This window comes from Canis lupus, chromosome 19 (assembly GCF_003254725.2).
Source record: "Canis lupus dingo isolate Sandy chromosome 19, ASM325472v2, whole genome shotgun sequence".
Classification (NCBI taxonomy): domain Eukaryota; kingdom Metazoa; phylum Chordata; class Mammalia; order Carnivora; family Canidae; genus Canis; species Canis lupus.
In genome coordinates, this window is record NC_064261.1 from 47,766,275 (window position 1) to 47,786,843 (window position 20,569).

Consider the following 20,569-nt stretch of genomic DNA (forward strand, 5'->3'; position numbering starts at 1 on the left):
GCTGGATTTTGTAATATTTATATAATGAGAGTACATTTATTTTATGCCAATGACCTCCATCATTTTTGAAAATATGGTGTTACATTTTAGCAATATTACAATTTTATTACTCTGTAATGAGAGGAAAAGTAAGTTCTTTAATTGCTTTCAAGAGAATATGGGTTTTTGTCTGTTTGGATCATATATAACAAAAGAAAAAGAAGGGAACAGGGCTTTTTTTGACCTTAAATTTGAAAATAAATAGGGTACCACCTATCAGCAAGGAAATCTTCGTGGTTCAAAATGTAGTCCACAAATAATACTATGACATGTTTGTGGACTTTAGTATTTAATGTGTCCTCCGGTTGGACTCCGCAGGCTGTTTTTACTTTTGGCTTTTACATTCCACAGAAGTTCTAAAAAATCAGCAGGGACAGTGCTAATTAATTTATAATGTTGTTTTTGTGTTTCTGAACAAGGTACCTCGGTAATTAAGTGAAAAATTTATGATGAATATAAAGCAATGCAAATTCATTTGTTTGCCTGAAAGCTACCTGTTATTTATTTAGATTGCTCTTTGGGAAGACTCTTTAAATTGAATCATATCATGAGGAGGAGTGGTATTTAGAACAGAGATGGGCAAGATACTAGGGATTGATGTGTTAGAATATATTACGTTATGTTAAAGTCAGACAAAGCTATGGTAGTCATAAAAACTTGGAGCAAATTGATAAGGAAGTTCTTAGTTTCCCCTGAGGAAGAAAATAAACTATAGTGAGAGTAGATCAATAATATATTGTGAAAAGGAAGATGTATAACTCAAATATGCTGTATCGTGTTCAATTGAGCCCCCGATTTAAAATCTCATATGTGTATGTGATGACAGAAGCGCGGAGAAGTCATAGTCCTGTGTGCTGTTTTTATAATAAATGTTACAACCATTTTTATTTACACAACATATACTTAATCTGAATTTATCTCAGTCTATATTAAATGAAAAGACTGCTTTACTTTTAATGCCAGCAACTAAACTACGCTTATTCCCCCAGAGGAGACTAATACGGTTTATGGTGTAGCCTGTGCAAATAAAATATCTTCATACTCACAGGTAGGGGATGGAAACATTTCTTTTCCTTAGGAACAAGGCCATATTATTCTCATCTTTCAAATAGCAATAGCTTCATATGAACACCCGCAAACCTTACAAATTTAGCTAATGCCACTCTCCTGGTCTTTTGCATGATCACGATCATCAACGTTATGGCTGAAATATTGCAACACCCCCCCCCCCGCCCCGCAAACCTTTGATGTGAAGCTGGAGGAAGAAAAGGATGTTCCAGCCAATGGCTTGTCTATTTTCAAAGAAAAATCTTCTTGTGAAGCTACCATGCAGGAAAGGCACTGGTTATACTGACTACATTATTCTTTGGTATAGGGTTGTGAAGATTCATTTTATGTGTTTATTCGCACTAAGCTAAGTGACACCTGATACTGGAGATTGTATATTCACAGACAGGAGCACAGTGTTAGAGACCACACGTTCACAGATAAGAATTATGGCCAACATTTATCACAGATACTATATCTCAGGCACTATTCCTTCCCACAGTCCTCTGGGGTAAGTACTTCTATTTTGCCAATTGGGCAAACCCAGGCAAAGCGTGGTGAAGCACAATCCCCAAAATCAAACCACTTGTAAAAGAAGAACCTAAATTTGAATTCAAGTAATTTGACTCTAGAGCTCTTTATTTGTCCCAAGATTGCATTAAAAAAAAAAAAAAATTCTGTTTCAGGGCTATGCCAAAACAACGTGAAAGAATAAATGTTAATCTAAGGCCTGCACTGTCCCGGATGATAGCCACCAGTCACATGTAGCTATTTAAATTTAAATGTGAATTAATTACAGTTGACCCTTGAACCCCGTGGGGGTTAAGGGCACTAACCCCTGACCTTTCTCAGGCTCTGGTTTTAGTTTTTCCACTCGAATCCTTTTCCTTCCTTGTCTGCTTGGCAAACTCTTCTTCTGCTTGAAGGCCCACCTTGAATGTGACCTTCCTTTAGAGTCAGACTTACTGCATCTTTGTGTGTTTTATTTACACTCTATGCATAGCATCTCTGCCAAGTTTTGCATCGCTTTTGACGTAGTTATTTAATTAAAGTTGACTTGTCTTCCCGGTCAGACTGTGTGGAGCTCAGAGACCATAATGACTAGCAGAAAGTAGGCGTTCGATTATTATTCAGTTGCGCTGAAATAGGAATAAAAGGTAGGTAACTGAGACTTGAGACCTGAAGGCTGAAGGTGAAGGTTGATGATGATTCCTATTGCTGACTTTTCCTTTTTCCTTGATGCTCATTACCTATCTCATTGCCTTTTAGTGCAATAACCCTTCCTGAGGGTTCTGTTCTTAATCTCCCTTTGTGTTTTGTTTTTAGTGGCACACAAGATAACCCAGAGACCACAGGCTTGTCTGAGTTCAAAGCCCGCGTTTGTAACCACCAAACTCCACCACCGTATCTCTAGCTGCCACCACTTGATTTGAACTTGGTGGGGGCTGACCTATTCTGAGTCTGTTCACCAGTCTATCAGCCTGGCACATTGAGGGGTGAACGCTAGTGATTAAGATGAGGTTACGCTGTGGTTCCGTAGCCACTGCTCATTTGTCTTCTGTTTTCTCCCTTGAGGTCTTGCCTCACCAAAGTCATTTTGTCTAACTTGATGGTAACCCTGCGTCATAAAAATGACATCGTACATCTCCAGTACTGTCCTGTCTAGGTGAGGTACCAGGCTGAGTTTGTAATGCTGAGAAAAGGAAACAAGATAAGGGTACTGAAAAAAAATCTACACAAAAAAAAAGATCTTAGAGTATAGTTCACTGAGAAGGCATTTTTACAGAAGAAATTTCTGGGAACATTTTACAGTGTTAGGGAAGAACAATCATGAAGTTTTTTTTGGGGGGGTGGAGGGTGGCAAGTAGAGATGAATAAGCTAAACTACCTCATTTATTTGGGGGTAATTTGCTATTGTTAGGTTTTTCTTTTTACTTTGTCCTTGTTGCTCTTCTCCCGTCAGATATAGCTAAAGAGAAACTTGAGCATCTTGATGCAAAGCTGGTACTAGGTTCACAATTCAGCAGCTTTGAGCACCAATTTCTAGTCCAAGGACTTGGGGGAGGAGGTTACCAAGATGAATAAAATTTGATTCCTGGTCTGGCTAAATGTACAGCCTCTGTGGGTACAGTCCTTCCCCTGAATCTTAAACCAAAAATCGTGACGGTATGCATGTAGCTCAAATAAAATCAACATTTATTCTTCAACTTTAGTCCTTACCATATGCTAAACTTTTAAAGAGGAGGACGCATTGTGGGGGTGTGGCTAAAATAATTAGAAACAGGACTTAATACTGGTAAGGGCCCTCACCAGAGAGGTGAACGTTGTTGACATGGAAAGCCATGCCCCCGAATACTCCACTTCTCTCTCTTTTTTTCTGAGTAGCATATTCTTGCCAGCACCCCACAGGTTTAGATTTAGGGAGCAGGTATAAAGATGACTATGAATTTGGGGATGACAGTTTTATATGTGTAATGCTCCAAAAAAGTTTTCATTCACTTGCTTTATTCTTATAGATATGAACGTCTGTCAGTTTTCAATTAGTTGATGAGCAAATCTCTGCCAAATGGGCCAAAGTTCACGGTGTACTGTGACGTCATCTAACCAGACCACCTGGATTGTGCCCACCATGGGCAAAGGTGCCCAGTATCACAGGAGCCAGAGCAGCAAGACAGCACTGTGTGTTCTGAGAGAGGTTGCAGCCTGCTTTGCATTCAGAAAATGAAGCTTTGCACTTGGGGTTTTGGGAGAAAAAAAAAAAAAAAAAGATGTGAAGGAAACAAAACAGAATGAAATGGAAGCAAAATGTTGGCAAAACTCAAATTGCATTGGATTTATACTTATTGGATTTTTGAAGTAAGCTGACAAGAAAAATTACCTTCATTGCAAATCACTGAAGGGCTTTTCTATAGAATAAACACACTCACAGAGAAGAGCTAATTCAAAGGAAGCTTCAGTATGTTAATATAATAATTAAGCAGTAAGGCACAACAGGCAGCCCATTTCGGAGGAGCTCAGCACGCCTCAGGTGGGGTATAAGGTACAAGGCTGAAGGCTAAATGACTTTAACCACCTGAGATTGGCTATAATCATCTTAAAATATGATACGAGATGAATATTGCCCTCATTGGAAGGTATTTACTTATGCAAATAAGGAGAAGGAACCAAATTCTCTGTATTTTGTGGGCAGTCTTTAAGAGTTGAGTTATTGGAATCAGCCTCCAAACTTGGAAACTTCAATACTTCTAATTGAAGCCTGCATTTTTCCCATGTTCTTGGTGGTCTTTTTTCTTTTTCTGAGTGTCTCATCTTTTCATCCTTTTATTTGAACCGTCCTGTGGCCAAATTATTTCTGTTTGGAAAACTTGTGTACTGTCTTTGGCTTATTAGTTGTGTGTGTGTGTGTGTGTGTGTGTGTGTGTTTAAGGTGGTTTTGCTAAAGGAGCTCATCAGCCTTGTACCTGGATAGCTTCATTTACCACGAAGCAGATCAGAATGCTACGGTGCACCGGAGGCCTCTGGGATCTTGTGGAAATGTGCATTCTGATCCTGCAGGTCTGGGGGAAAGCCCGAGGTCCTGTATCTCTGAAGATTACAATATAAATGGCAACCTCTATTAGGTCTTTCAAATATCAGAGAGCCATGTGATGATAGGAAAATAAAGGCTATAAGATAGGGAGTTAAAAAAGACCAAGGTTTTCAAGCAGTTGACACTCTTTTTCTGGTTGTTGATAATTGATCTGATAAGGAAGAAATGACAGACCATGAACCATGAACTTGCTGGGGATTATAGATAAACAGATTAGTCTTTTTTGAGTCTGGGTGATATAGCTAAAGACAAGAGAATTCCATTTTGATATAAATGTCACGAGGAAATCTCAAGGCAGTGACATATTATTGCTTTGGGGCTTTGTTAGCAGTTCAAGTTTAGTCCAGGTAACTGGTGACTAGAAATAGATCGAGAGGAAGGAGGTGAAGACTGGGTTTAACTGAATAGGCCGAACGGTTTTCCACAGACACTTGATACTTTCCTTCTGTGTTTTGGCATTCTATTATGTTTGTGGATTTCTTTGGGCCCTAAAGGTAATGTGAACATGAATTCCATAAATCCGTAGTAAATGAAACTGGTGAGAAAAATAAGACAAATGCTATTTTCTTGAACTCTCTCTAAATGAAAACAAATGATGTTTTTGTTCGTCTGTTTATTTTGTCTTGTTTTTGTTTTTCCAAACAAGAAGTGTCTGGGTGGGGAAGTGCTTGCAAGTATCCCGAGCATTCAATGTAAAACAGCCTCAACTTCCAGCTTCTCTTTTGCTGCCACATTTTCATCCTGAACGGTTAGCCTTAATGATGGCCGGTCAACCTGAAGTTCTAAGAAAGAATGGTTCTTTTCCAAAATGGGTTAAAAATGTCACTGGCTTGTGATTTCAAGTTCGCCTCCAACCTCAGCTCTATTTCCTTAAAGCATCAACCACAGTCTGAGAAATTGAAGAAAAGTATGGGCTTTCATGCTTGCTAAATGGCCTCTCGGATAGATTTCTTGGTGCTGCTGTCTGTTCCTCGTTATTTTCATATCCTTGGCCTGGTTGGGTTCTTCATGATCTCTCATTTGGGTTAGTCCTTGCGAGTGATGTGAAACCCCAAGAGTGTTGTTGTTACTATAGTCCACAAGAATGCTACTCCCCTAGAGTCGTCCAGTACACAGCCTGTACAGCCTTGCACAAGGGCACTCTGCTCACGGGCAACTTTACCTTTCTGTGAGTGACCCTTGCCCAACTGTCCTAAGGCGGTTCTCACAAAGCTCTTAAAGCTCTGTGCTTAATTAGCTCCCATTTCCCTCAGGCCAAACACCTTAACGTGGGAGAAAACTCGAGTCCAAACTACCTCTGCAGTTCCATCTCCTGTCACCCTACCTAAGCTCAGGGCACCACTTGTCTCACTTGGCCCACGCTTGTTCTTATACACCTCCTTTTGCGTGTCATTCCTCCTGTCTAGAATTTTACTTGGATGTTTCTTCCTCTAGGAGCCTTCTCTAATGCTATTGGACCAAATTAATTCCCTACTTCCATTTTGTTGGCCCTGCTGTAACTTTGTTTATATGTGTATTTTGCCAATTTTGATGAATTTAATTAAATTTGTAGCTATGATCCCTATGAAATTTTTTTATTGTCAATTTCTTATCTTTGTAGCCCTGAACAGCTTTGACTTCTGATTTCTCAAGGTTGACTGGGTAGTTGGGCCGGTAGGGCTGGGATGCCTCTATTTACTTGATACTTCTGCCTATGGCATCTCTTCCTACTGCATGCCAGGCTGCAGAGTGCAGCTCTCATAGGGAGAGGACAAAGAAGAAGGTGTGGGAAGGCTCTGATCCTCACCAATGGCCCCCTGAAACCTCTCACATCCTCAAGTGTCACTTGACATGGTACATACTAGATAATCATCATTGATTGCTGTCAAAGCAATACCAATGTTAACATTTGCTGAAAAAAAGTTCTTAATACCAGGTGTTGAGTATTTCCACTCATGATCTTCTTTAATTCTCATCCAGCCCCAGAAGTAGATGTCTTGTGAGGCTAATGAAATTTGTTTTTTTCAGAGCTATGCTCTTACAAGAGTTCCTTCCAAAGAAAGCCCTGTTTTTAAATTGCTTGTTAAGAAATGTATAGTCTCTTTCAGATTCTAAGTAAACATTCTTTTTATACCTAATATTGGGGTGTGTGTGTGTGTGTGTTATTTTTTAAGAAAGTCCTCCAAATGGTAGAAGCCTCAAGACCCACAGAACCTAGACCTGCCTTGCCTTGCCCTTATATTGTAAAACATTGTCCTAACATCAAAAAGTGCATTCAGATACTTTAACCACAGAAAACACAGGGTCATATTGCCAAGTTAATGAAAAATGATACTTTTAAATTGGTCTGTTCTGTCACCAAAAAAAAGCACAAAACTTAAGATACTAAGATGTACGCTGTGAGTAAGTGGCAACGCAATGACCTAAGAAAGTCCAAAATGATCACAAGTAATCCCTTCTGTAATCCTCATCCTACTGGGCCCACCTTCATTTGAGAAAGGGAACCGAGTGAAAACTAGCAAGGAGCCAGTCACCAGGAGGGCAAACAAATGTGAATACTCATGTCATTAGGGTTTTACTTAGTAGGTGTATTTAAATCATATATGAGAACTAAAGATCAGAGAAGTTAACTTGTCAAGACTCACATAGCTACTAGTGATTGAGCTAGGTTCCAAACTGAACTTGTTCTCTATTTGCTGATTGATTTTAATACTTAAGACAAAATTGAGGAGAGAACATAATTATTGACTTCCTTCCAATCCCTTCTGCTGCTCTTTCTGGAATCCCTTTATCCTAACCCTTCCCTCATGGCCTCAGGGAGAAGTGAGGTCCCCAGGACACCATGATGGAGGGTTTGACACCTGTCCTAGGTCTTTCTAATTCCCACGACCCACTTTGAGATTGCCATTCAAACTTTAGAATTGGGCTTGCTCATTTATTTGTTTACTTTCATGGGTATGTCAAATTCTAAAACTTCTTGCAAAATAAGTCTTTGACTTACACATCGCCATTTCATCTCTTACCTCCCTTGTGTCTTTGGAGAACCCAGACTAAATAGAGATTTCTGTGACCTGGGCTTTGGAAACTGGCTAGTTCTCACCCAAATACACACGGCTCTCTAACATTCTCCTGGGAATCCTTAATCTGGCAGGGGCTGGCAGCGTTCATCTTTGGCAAGTCCTGTGAGCCAGAGTAGGCTCACACCATCATAGAGAAGGGTTTTACCAGGAGTACCTTTTTAGGTGATGTCTTTTTTTTCTGAACCATCAATTAAGGAACAGCTGCAAATGAAAGGAAATATTCCAAATCAACATTGTCTGGAAAATCTAAGATATATATCTACACAGAAGCATTTTTTTCCTAGTAAACATTCATCAGTTCGAATCTTAAAAAGTTGTCTTTTGATAGAAATCTTCCTCAAGTGTATCAATATTTTTCTATTTTCTTTCATGAGGTACACTGCAGAGACTAACAATTTCTTAATGACTTGGGGTCAGCACAGAAAACATATTTATCTTATTCAGCACTAACTTAGAAATTCTCTCACTGTAGGGCATCTCTGTGTTAATGCAGAATAAAATAATTGTTATTCATATTTATTGTAGTGATGTTCATACTTAGTGTAGTGATTGAAGTCCTTATGGGAAATGACTCCGGATTGCTCTGCAACCAATTGTGATCATTGCGTGTCATTTCTCAATCTTTTCTCTCCTTGTAATGCTGTTAGTTGTTACTTCTTGCTTTTCTCAGTGAGCCTGCCTTTAACAAAGGTTATTCCCCTCTCTCTAGAACAGTGGATCTCAACAGGGGCAACCCCCCCCCCCCCCGGGGGATTATTTGGCGATGTATGGTGACATTTTTAATTGTCACAATTTACAGAGAGATGCTACTGGCATCTAGTGAGTAGAGGTCAGATTACTAAACCTCTCACAGTACACAGGCTGGACCTCCTCAACAAAGAATTACCTGGGTCAAAGTGTCAACAGTGGCCAGGTTTAGAAACACTGTTCTAGGATTGTAGGAAAAGGGAAAAGCTCTAAAGGAGGAGCTGGGAGCTTTGTCTAAAGTGTGTAAAAAAAAAAAAAAAAAAAGTGTGTGTGTGTGTGTGTGTGTTGGTTCGTGGTCATTGGTAAGGTCAGGGGCCAGTTTCATTTATTTCTCAAAAACAAAACTGTTCTCATGGATGGAGATCCCTTACCTCCAGCTGGTTGAGACATTAGAATTTGACTCTAAAATCAGGTCTTCAACACCTGTGTGCACACAGAAACTATTTTCCTTTAAGGAAGATTGGCTTGTGATTTTTTTTTTTTTCTCTTCTGAAGTTATTTGGTTCAATGCTGTTGCCACATTAAATGCTTTTCACTTGGTATAAATACTGTGGTATGTAGTATGTTTCTAAGCAATTTTAAATTTCTGTTTACAAGGACTTTTATGTTAATTGTATAAATCATATGCTAATTGTTTAAGCCATTTCTGTGTGGTTTGATAATATCGGGAAACTTGGTGACTAACAAGACCTTTCACCCCTGCTTTTTTTTTAACCACATTCTATGGGGAGACTTGATTTTGACCAAGGAAAAGGTAAAATGTCTAGAGTGACATAGTTCTTTTTGAAGGAGATACTATTGAAAGCCAGTTGATTAAATGTAATCTTCTACTTCTTTACACCTTCTTGTTGGTTTTCCAATAGTTAGAGGTCATTGACCCCACAAGGAATCTTAATGCTAAAGCTTGGGGCTGCATGAACTCTACAAAGTGCACAAATTCTGACCTTGTCACTAAATGGGCTCGAAGTAGGAAATTAATTCTTTCAATCTGAGAGTGAAGACTAGTTATATTTTCTGAATGCCCATCTCATCTCAGTGAAAGCTTATTCTGCTTTTCTAGGTTTGAGAGTATTTGTTTATTTTTATTTTTTTTTTAATATTTTATTTATTTATTCATGAGAGACACAGAGAGAGAGAGGCAGAGACACAGGCAGAGAGAGAAGAGAGTATTTGTTTAAATGATTTTACATGGAGATGTAAAATCTTTCTATACCGATATTTAGCATATGCCTTACTATATACATATATATATAAATATACATCTCTCTATATAATACATCAGATAGGGAAGTACTTTTTTTTTGCAATGCATATTGGGCTAATTGACTTGAATCCCTTGCATTTTACCAATTATGTACATTTATTTAGTGCATAAAAAGTGTAACAATTAATATTGAGGTGTAAATGAGTATGCTTGTTCTACCACTGTTTTATTCAAATGCGATGTGTCAAAATCAATTTGATATGAAATGCAGAGTGATAGATGAGAGTGATAGATTTAAGGTATGTACAGTACATTATGGAATTTTGTCAATCGCCCAGCAGCAGTTGAAAAGAAAGAGTATAATATGATCTTTAATACAAGAGTTTCTTGGTGCACATGAAATGGATCAGATATCATAAATCAGAGTTATACGTACATTTAGAGAGAACAGTTAACATGACAACTGTGACTTTTGTGTAATATTTATATTACTTTTTTGTTTGCATAAGGAGTAAACAAATTTAAAAGTAGAAATAATACAATAGACTTCAAATAATTTTTCAGTGCCTTTATTAGTGCTTTTAATTTGATATTTTACTGTCATGTTTTCTAGTTTTTGTTTTTCCTTGAAAGCTGTTTGATTTTGCTCATGTTTAAAATTTTAAAGGCTGTCTTCAGTGTTTCTGTATATTGCTGTTTGTCACTTTTACATGAAAAGTATTCTTTGTGTGCCTATTATAACATTTGTTACTTTAAATAAGAAATAAATTAGTTTTTGTTTCTCAAGGTCACAGAAATCATACAATTTAACATAATCATTTCATTGCTGAGTCTTATAAGAAATAAGCAAAAGTAAGTGTAGAAGATTGTTCAGTACGTTATGTCAAATTACAATTGCATATTAATATTTTTAACTTGGAAATTATAAAGGTTTTACTTGAAAAGGAGGCAGTCATTTTTGTACATTGAATGGATTTCTAAAGGTGAACTTGGAAGAAAGATTAAAGGAAGATGGAAATAACTGATGATCCTTTTATAAGTTTTTGGAGAAAAAATATGCAGGCACTATCTTATGAAAGTTTTTTCTTAGAAACTGTACTGTATCTGAAATATTACTGTCATATGAAACCCTTAATTCCACTGAAGTATTCATATGTATTAACTATATACATAGTTGTCCTTAGTTGGAGGAGCAAATCTATTTGGAATAATTTTTTTTATACTCTACATATTTTTGTATAAATTTTCTTAGAAGTCATAAATGAAGCATTTTTTTTCTAGAACAAAGCTCTAATAAAGCTAGCTAAATTAAGATTATTTTGTAAATTAAATATCTTTCTAAGTACCAAAATACAAAGAGCTAATGGTTTGTTGTTGTTGTTTAAAATTTATTTGAGAGAGAGAAAGAGAGAGAGAATCCCATGCAGACTCCCTGCTGAGAGCAGACTCCCCATTGAGACTGCAGCCCAGATGCTGGATTTGATACTGGGCTTCATCCCATGACCCTAAGACCATGAGCTGATAAAAAATCAAGAGCCGGGGACTTAACCCCCTGAGCATCCCAAGTGCCCCCAAAGTGCTGATGTTTTAATGTGAGTCACAGCTACAGTAATCATTTTGCTTTTATATTCCCTTTTCCTGATATATATCTCTTTAACCACAGTTTTTATCGAGAAACAAGCAGTTGTTTCCATTAACTCTCTACTCTCACCAAGAAAGATATATGTAATTTTAACATAGCTAGAATATGAAATTATATGAATTTATATATGAAATTATAATGTGTTTTCCATGAATGAGTTTCTGCGTCTATTCATTCAGTGATTTAAACTTTCCTGTTTTCTTCTTACACCTAAATTACACGTCAGATATATAGAGGGAAAGATTCAATCTCTTTTCATTGTTCCTCTCAGTGCTTTGAGACACACATGATCTGTGACAAGTTCTGAGCCTGGTGGTTTCCATGAAGGGCTTATCGAAAGTTTAAGAATCAGCCTAAAAAGTACAAATTTAGATGCCCCTATTCACTACAGCTGTAAACTCAACTGTAAAGGGAGTGTATTGCACATCTAGAAAAATCTGCTCTGAGCTTCCCTAAGATGATGCTGAAGTGAGGCATTGTGAATTCCAAAATGAATTAATGGAGAACAACACTGGAGATCAAATGTATATGTGTGTGTATCACAGCTAACATGGCAACTGGAACACAGAGCCTTTTTTTTTTTTTTTCTCACACTCTGCCAGCCATAGCTTAAACTTCCCACAGAGGATGGGGATTAACAGCCTGTCTCCTTTGGGGTGGGGGGAGTATGAGTCAAATAAAATGTAGAATCTGCAAATGGAGCTCTGAAATGATGTAGTTAATGTTACATATGTAGTCTATTATGGTAACTGAGAACATGTGTGTCATAATGTTGGGCAAACCGATTCTAAAAATGGGAGAGAGGAGAACAAAAACTGACCCCCAAATTCTGCTCAAATCACATGATCCAAACAAGATGCGCTGTTAGGAAAGATTTAATAGAATACAATTCTCTCCTGTCCACCATGCCTGTCCCTTCTCTTTGCTGCCTTTACACATTTTCCCTCTTTATTTTTTAGATATACTTTTCATCTATCAATTTGGATGACTAGTTTCCCTATTATACTGGAGATATTATACTAGGCTTCTCTGAACCCATCGATAGTTTTAAAATACCATGAACTTGAAATATTTCCCAAGAAAAAAATAATGAAAACCCTCTGACATAAGGACCTGAGAGGATACAGGAGACTGGAAGACATCAAGACTGCTGGACCTTGGGAGACACCGTGCATTTGGCACCTTGGTCACTTACATCACTGGTTAAAACCACGGATGCTGTGTGTGCTCAGGTGTTCCTAGCCCTATCTGGAATGAGTCACTCAAAAGGGAATACATAGGGAATGGGGAATTAGTACAAATGTGGAAATGATAGTTCAATCCCAGTCTAAAGAGTTAGTAAGCGTAGAGTAGGAAATCAGTGGTTGGAAATAGAGCACATGAAAGAATAAGACTGAGTATCAAGCAAAAGAGAGAGTTCGTAAATGTGAGTGGTAACGTGAAGATAGTCCACATGTAGGTCACTGGGGCCCTGATGTAATGAAGTTATTTTGAAACTCAGCCGAATTTAGTGACCTTTGGGGGGTTTCATATTACTTTTTTCTTTTCCTCTCACTAATTTGATGACTTTCGTTCATCTAGCCTTATGTTGTCCTCAACTTGTTATTCAGTTTAAGATGTGAACATGACTTAATACAATATACTTTAAAAATTTGTCATTCAAGGATGCCTGGATGGCTCAATTGGTTAAGTGTCCAGCTATTGATTTCGGCTCAGGTCATGATCTCAGGGTTGTGAGCTCAAGCTCTGCGTTGGGCTCCACACTGGGTGGGGAGCCTGTTTAAGATTCTCTCTCTCCCTCTCCTTCTGCCCCTCCCCTCTCTATCTCTCAAAAAAAAAATACTAATTTGTCATTTAAATGCTTATTGGTGCTGTTGCAAGCTCCTGTGCTTTAACCTGAGCTGTGGGAACCCCTCCTCTAGTCACTTCCTGAGGATTCTAGAACACCGGCTCATCAGCAGATGTTTTTAAATCAAGGGGAGGAGGAGTACAGTCAGGAATCAGTTTATAGATGGAAAATTCAATGGAGGATGAGCCCATGACATTCTGGGTTGTACACCCTATCAAATACTGCTGAGGAAGATGGGGAAGATAGGTAGATCACCACCCTGCCTTCCTTCTTCCTCATTCTTCTACCCCAATAGCTCTAGCAGACATGGAAATTTACAGGATAAATGCCAGATAATACTTGCCAAAGGGAAAAAAATAGAATTTCTAACTCTAAATCCACATGGTTACTATTGCTTGCCAATCGTGTCTCTAAAATGTCTTTACAACATTCTTTCTCTCTCTCATTCTTGTAGCTAAGTGCCGGCCTCTTTAACTTCCCACTTGTCATTTACATTGCCTCTTGCTGCTACGGTGGTAATCCCTGTTCTTCCCTTCTTTAGCCTCTCCTCGTTTTCATTCCTTTTGTGAACATCTGCCAATTTAATATTCCCAACGAAACTCACCTACGTGTACAATGACCTGTCCCTTCTCAACAGTTTTAAGGATTTTACCAGATATTAGCCAAATATTCCTAACTTGACACTCAATGCCCTCATGTAATATGGCTCTACTTTATTTACAAGCTTATCTCCAAATGATTACCTTTAGGCTCCCTTGTTGTAGTCAAATGGCCTCATTACTGTTCTGGCTCAAGCCATCGTTTCCCACTCTCCAGTCTTTGCTCTCACGGGGCCTGGATCTGTATGAGCCTGCCTGCCCATTGTTATGTTCAGTGGTGCCATGCTGGCCCAAGACCCTATACTCCAAGAAGTTTTCTCTGTTCGTTTCACTTAGGTCATCACTTATGATATTTTTATATTTGTACGTGTTTTGTGGCACACCAATTTCTCTCTTATAGTATAGTTCTCACATACAGCTATATTTGAATCTGTATTTTTATCACATCTATCTATATCTGATGTGTCTTTCTTGGCTGTATTATTCAACCCATATTCGTTACATGCACGGTCTGGGTAAGATTTACCTTTATATTTCTATTGCTCCTGGCACATGACTTGATGCATGAAAACCTTCAAATATCTGTTGAGTGAATTAATAAATATGCTTAAGAGTTTTAACACTTGTGTATCTTAAATGCATGCACATGGGTTTTGAAGATGGTTCTAGTTGCTTTTTTTTTTTTTTTTTTTTTTACAAGCTTTGTCACTTGCCCATAGATTTTGGTCATTATGTCTTTATTTCAAAAGGCAGTATCTGGAAAGACACTTGGAAATTCTACATTTTAATTGTTCCCAAAATTGAGTCAGCTAGTCATATCATATCAATTATACAAGAAAGTTTATTTTTTTCATAGAAAATAAGAAACTGAAGAGAACTCTGGAGAAGATTTCACAACTCTGTTTAGTAATCTAGAATTATGGAGTCTCATAAAAATTATGTCGTTAGTTGCCAGAGGGTAAATTAATTTATTATTCCTATCTGTGTGTAATAAGAGAAACAACTGATCATTTTGATATTATGCAGACAAAAGAAAATTGGAAAAGTTAAGAAAATATCCATACTATTGTGGTCATATAAGATATGTGTATTAGTAAGTACTCAAGACACATTTGGATTGATGAATTTGCCTTGAATTAGCTGATTCAAAGCCATTCTTCCTTACTAATATGAATTGAGATTGTAAATGTCAATAATTTTTATAAATAGTAACCATTTTGTCTTATTGAAAATATATTTGGGTTTATGCTTGCCAAAATAGATGTTTAAAAAATGTTTTAAAAATTAGGCAATGATATTTTTCATGTAAATAGATGCCAGATAACTGATTTGGCCAATTTTGTGATTTATTTCACAGTTTACAAGATATTTTCACTTACATTTTTTCATTTAATTTTTGAAGTAACCCTATGAGATGGGTAGAATTAATTAATTTTACACATGAGAAAAACAAATTATAACAAATTTAAGTTTTGAATACCCATAGCTAGCTAGGTGCAGAGATATACCTTTGGATTCGAGGCCAGTGTCTTTCAAAACACCGTTCACTTCATAGCAGTATACTATATATTCTCAATAGATATTTGTTAGTCAGGGAATATTATTCAAGGTAAGTGTAGTTTTTTTTTTATAATATGGGTATATCTGGCATAAAATTATATTTGATGAGTGACTATCAGTAGATTAAATTTATGTAATGATAATTATGTAGAATATGATTTTTAAAATAAAATATTGAATTACATAAGGTTTTATCTTTGCCAAAGTCTTATATTATTCTTCATGACATACCTTGAATGATTCAGATACAGGTCCTCTCTGGACCCAATGGACTCTCTAGATCTTTTCACTTTCTAATATAGAGAATGTGTTATTGAGATAATAGTTAGCGTTCTTATATACATATGATTGATAAATTCATGAATTTTCTGAGAGATAATTTTGAAATTGTTTTTAAATGTTGGGTAGCACTGGATTACTAAATGGTTCCTTATTTACTGTCAATTATGGGATAATTATTTACTAATGGTCATATCTGAATGCTTCCCTTACTTTTATGTATACATTTCTTTTTATAATAGCAATGAAAACACTCCAGGCCACACATTTCAGCGTGATTATTATACCTCACAGGTGGTTAAATCTATTTTAACTGCCTTTATCTCTGGATTCCGTAGCTCACCCACAGTTTTGACCACAATAACTTTTAAATTAAAGGGTTTTATTGAATTTTAATTAAGGAAAACGCTAATACTGGTACTCCAAATTTAGCGAACTTGAAAGACATTTGAGTTTTAGAAAAATAAATAAAAAGGTGTCTGAAGGGTAGCATAGAATGTAGGTCACAAATTGGACGATTATTTTAAAACATTGGTTGAATTTCTAGTATGTTTCATGAGCTGGACTCTGAGTACTCTAAATGTGGTTGTTATGACAATAATTTTTTTTTACTATTAATGTCAAGAAAAAAGTTTTTTAGTGTTTTAGATTTCATATATATAAAATGGAAATAACCAAGTGAGTTTTAAGCATATGCGCTATTTTATAGTTTTTTAAATAGCATTTAACTACTAATGGACATACATACTTTCTCTGTGTTTAGAAATACATCTCATTCATTAAGGTGATGACGACTTTTTAGCCCTAAAGGTATTAGCATTTTCAATTTTGAAGTTTTTTTCCCTATTACAATACAATTTTCTAAATCCACCGTATTGACAGTTATATTTTTATTATCTGTAGATTGAAATCTTATGTAGTAGTAGTAAGTCTAGTGTAATTTAGTAGTAGTGAATTTGTATTTTATCCAACATAAAATATTCTACACATTTTTGAAAAATATTATGTTTAAGAGATATACCATTTTATTAACATTCAGTGTTTTGTTTCCTTGTTCCCAGTGACTCACCAAGATACAGGGCTTTTCAATGGGGTTTAATATACTGAATCTTGCAGCTGTGGAAAATATATTTCAGAACTGTCTCTCTTTTTCTTTGATGGGGGTGGTTAGATGTAGCATGGACTGGAGGTTACACTGGAATCAGACAAACCTGGGTTCTGCTCAGGGCCCAGCATTACTCCGTGCCTAACAAAGTAATTTAACCTCCCAAGCCTAAGTGTTCTCGTCTGCAGATTGGAGAGATTTAATGACAACTACTTTATTGGGTTGCTATGAAGATGAATTTGAATTATAAATGTAAAATAATTAGCATGTTTTCTGGCACACACTATGCATTTAGGGATGTTGCTGCTGTCATCATCGTTATCATTACTGTTCTTATTGCTATAAACCCCCTAACCCTTACTATTCCTCTACGGTAAGGATTGACACATATATCATTATTCACTGAGATTGTGTGTCCATTGTGTGTTAAAAAGCACATGAAAAAAATGAACAGTTCAGTAACTTAAATTCATTGACCTTCATTAGTGTTTCTGTTGCTAAGCCCTATTCAAGGTTGCTTGGATATAGCAACACAAGTTGGAACATTTACATAATCCAGTAAGTTACAATTCATTCAAAATTTTAAAGCATGTGCCATATGATAATTTTAGGAAAGAACAACAGTGCATCTAAAATTACTCTAGCAGTAGAAGACTGAAGTCTCTTTGGAGAACATTGGAGGGTACTTACTCAAAAGAACCTAAACAGCCTATAGGATGCTCTTCCTTCATTGAATTGATCTATTTCTCAAGTGGCTATTGGTCAAGTATTTTAAAATGCATCAAGTTGATCCAAATTAGAGTGTGCCTCCTTATATACCTAGCTTGCTCATGAGACTGGAGGTGTCAAATGGAAGTTCTACATATATTGAAGTGGCCTAGTTCACTCTGGACCAATCTAACCTCATTTTGTAGTCGAGAAAAGAGTGTTTACAGTGTTCTTGGGACAATAATGATGTGCTTGAAAAAGAGCTGTTTGGGGTCTACAAAATGCCTTGGCCAGGAAGGTCAGATCTTCTCTGTGTGGCTACACTCATGTACCTTCACTGAAAGGGCAGAGGGGAAGACAGAGTCCAGCATTTAGGGAACACATTTACTTTGTGAATTAGGAAGAGTGACAGACATCAGAGTGAGTTACCCGCGGAGAAATTGGAATCCTCATACACCACTGGTAGGAATGTAAAACTGGGCAGCCACTTTGGAAAAACAGTCTGGTAGTTTCTTAAAAGTAAACATAGAGTTGCCATATGACCCTACTCTTGGGTATACCAAGGAGTGGCATATACTCGTGAGGAACTTGTCCATGCAAACGCTTGTACGTAAATGTTCACAGCAGCATTATTCATGATAGCCAGAAAATGGCAACAACATAAATGTCCATCCTCTGAGCATGAATAAACAAAATATGATAAATCCATACAGCGGAATATTATTCAGGAAGAAAAAGAAAGAAAAGGATGAAGTATATTTACATGTCATCCCATGGATAAACCTTAAAAACGGTATTCTAAGAGACAGAAGCCAAGAACAAAAAAGCCACATAATGCACAGTTCAATTGATTTGAAACATTCAGAATAAGAAAACCTATAGGCACAGAAAGTAGATTAGAAGTTGCCTATAGCTACAGGTGGGGTGAGGTGGTAGGAAATGGGGAATTACTCCTGATGAGTCCGGGGCTGCTTTTGGGGATGATGAAAATGTCCAAAAAGTGATTGCAGTGCTGGTCGCACAACTCTGAATACACTAAAAAAAAAAAAATTAAACTGGACGCTTTAAATGGGTAAATTGCATATGCGAATCATATGTCAATAATGCTGTTGTGTAAAAAGGAGTGAGCTGCAAATCCTGCCTGTGTCTCCCACAGATATTCATGCTCAGTTTCATAAACCAGACTATCATGAGGATTTTCAGGTTTCAAGTTTAAAGTAGTTGAAACACGTTTTCAACAACGGTATTCATTGAAATGCATCAAAGTATAAGTGCGCTCCCCGAAGAAATACTTTAACTCATGAGCTTAAATAATAACCAAATTTAATTCATTCCAGGTACATTCTCATTAAAGAAACTGCTGGCCAAAATGTTGGAATAAACATTTAGCTACTAAGCGAACAAATTAAACTCCTTTATGATTTAATTGCACCAGTGAGTATTTCTTTCTGGAATGTGTTTCTGCTTTGATACATTTCAATACACATCATGAATTATGTTGAATGATGGCATTTCAGCATGTGTGTGAGTATGTATATACATATGTATTTTCAAACAGCATTTAAAATGTTATTTAAAATATATATGCATGTGTACATGCGAACATTCCAATTTCAACGTTTATGTGTATGTATACAATACAGAAAGACATATTCCCATAAGTCCCGTGCAATGTAGTCATATTGTGGGGTATGTATTTGCCAACTACTTGCAAGCATTAGCAGAAATATTCACTCTCTGCTTTCTCTCCTTTCCACTCCATATATATACATATGTGAATGTACAAATATTTGATAATGTTTATTTATCACGTGATAGACCCACAGTATTTATAGGTGGCTATTTTGATCATCACGCATATTTTGAACCACTGGAGCTATTTCGAGGAATTTTTAGTGCTTTGAAAATATACAGCATTTCACTTGTAGATGCACACAGATTCATGGCAGTGATTATAGAAGAGGAATGACTATAAAAGATACAACAAAACAGAATCCGGCCCAAATCTTTTCCTACTCTTTTAAATCTCAGTGCAATGCTTTTCAGTTCATTGCTTCTTTCTCACGGAATTCTTTTACAGTGTTAATGTCAAAATTAGGACTTCTTCCTCTTAACCTGTGGCTCATCTGATGAGAAATGAAAACTTTCCCCTGTGTAAGAGAAATAATTTTAAAAGTCTCTGAAATTAAAAAAATATATATATTTCTTTGTGGGTGCACACATGCGTGTGCATACACACCGAGAAAAATATGTATGATTTCTCTAGTTGCAAATAAATGTATATTTCCATAGTTGCAAATCCGTGTTCATATCCTTTACCCCTCTTGCACGTATTGCGACATCCCCCTTCCTCTGCCACTCATGAACACTCAGACGTATTATTATAATTACTCGCTTTGCCACAAAACAGGTGTATGCATCCCTTTCCTGTACCTTTACGGGGGACACATGACTATAAATAAAATACACGATGGAAATGTAGTACCCGGGTGGCATTTTTAGTGGCATTTAACCAGAAATGAGATGGAAGCCCTCCTTCTGCCTAATGGGAGTTTTGTGTTCATTTTGGGAACTTATTGCTACATAGACCAAAAAGGGACAAAATCTAGACTGGAAAGACTAGAATCTGCCTTCTCAAGGTGGGCTGCACAGAATGTCTGTCTGAGCAGATGCCGAGCTGAGAAGCCAAAGGGTTGCCCCAAAGGAGTGACATTGTCTTTAGGGCCAAATGATTCCCAGAATGTCTTAGAAGAAACCTGACCTCCTTGATACACCATGGCAAACTTGGTGAAATGTGAGCACTACGATGAATAAGAAATTTCCTATTTTCCTATAAGTAACAACAAATGATAACAAGACCAGTGCATATTAGCGAAGGTCAAGAGTAACGGGAGGCTCGTATGGGATCAGCAGCAATCGAACAGGTGGAAGCAGGGGTGTCCAGCCTGAAACAGGAGTGAGTCCTTCAGCAGTCATGCCAGAAAAATCCAGGCAACCGCTCAGAGATTGTTGTATAAAATCATGATATCGAGAGTTGTGGATATTTTTGTGGTTCCGTGGAGTTATTTCAATCATTTTCATTAACTATGTTGTTATCTTCATAAAGTGCTGACAACTCTGGCAGATTGATATCTGACCTTAA